Here is a 1,026-nt window from a genome sequence, read left to right as displayed (position 1 = left end):
AATAGGGTAATAATTTGGGGAAGAGAACCTCTGAGCAACAGTCAGAGTCAATAGGATGACGAGTCCAGTGAGGCAGAACAGTGAGGCAGCTGAAAACACCTGGGTTCAGATCTCCAGCTTGTTCTTGCAGGAAGGCTGAAGAAATGGGGCTGAAGTCTCCATGGATCATATTGTTTGCAGATGATACTGTGGTCTTATAATGGGAATTGGTGAAAAAGTAACCATGTTGCTGTATGAACAAGTCAGGAGTGGCAGAAAACTATTTCAGGGTACTGTGGAAAGACAGTGAGACGGTGGTGAGGTGTGCGGCCGGAGTGATGGGTCAATTTAGTGAGATCTGGTGATTAAWTCTTCTGGGACAAGATCTTAGCCCTACCTAGTTTTGGTAGGAAGACTGAAGAAATCAGGAAAGTTTCCTCATGGATCATATTGTATGCAGATGATATTGGGATCTATATTGGGAGTAGATGAGAGAGAAACCATGTAGCCGAATTAACAAACCGTGGGTGACAAAGCAGGGTGCTACAGACAGTCAGTGGTGAGGTGTGCTGTCGAAGTGATGGATGAACTTTGGTTTAGATCCGAGCTCCATCTTTTTTGCAGAAATGTTGATGCACCCAGACCGGATTCCTCCTGGATCATGCTATTTGCGGATGATATTTTGATCTATGCTGAGATTAACCGAAAAAGAAACCACGTAGATGTTCATTGGCTGGGATAAAAACGGAGAGGATTAAAGTGAGGGACATCTCTGGTTTAGATGCTCAGATACACAGAGACAGGAAAGACTGAGATTGTTTGGACAGATGAAGAGTCCAGGGATCGTCGATAGGTTGGTTGGACGGGTTTGGAAACGTGTTGAGCCAACAGACGTTTCATCTGTGAAGTGAAGGAGGMAACGGGAGAGACGATCTGCTTTGRTGAATCCTAACTGTAAACAATCAACCATGAAAGACAATAAAATCGATTAATTTCAGAACCTGAATAATATTTTTTCTTGTTTATATTTAGTTTGACTAAATGTAT

This window comes from Poecilia reticulata, linkage group LG18 (genome assembly GCF_000633615.1).
Source record: "Poecilia reticulata strain Guanapo linkage group LG18, Guppy_female_1.0+MT, whole genome shotgun sequence".
In the NCBI taxonomy this organism is placed as follows: Eukaryota; Metazoa; Chordata; class Actinopteri; order Cyprinodontiformes; family Poeciliidae; genus Poecilia; species Poecilia reticulata.
This window is presented reverse-complemented; position numbering follows the sequence as displayed.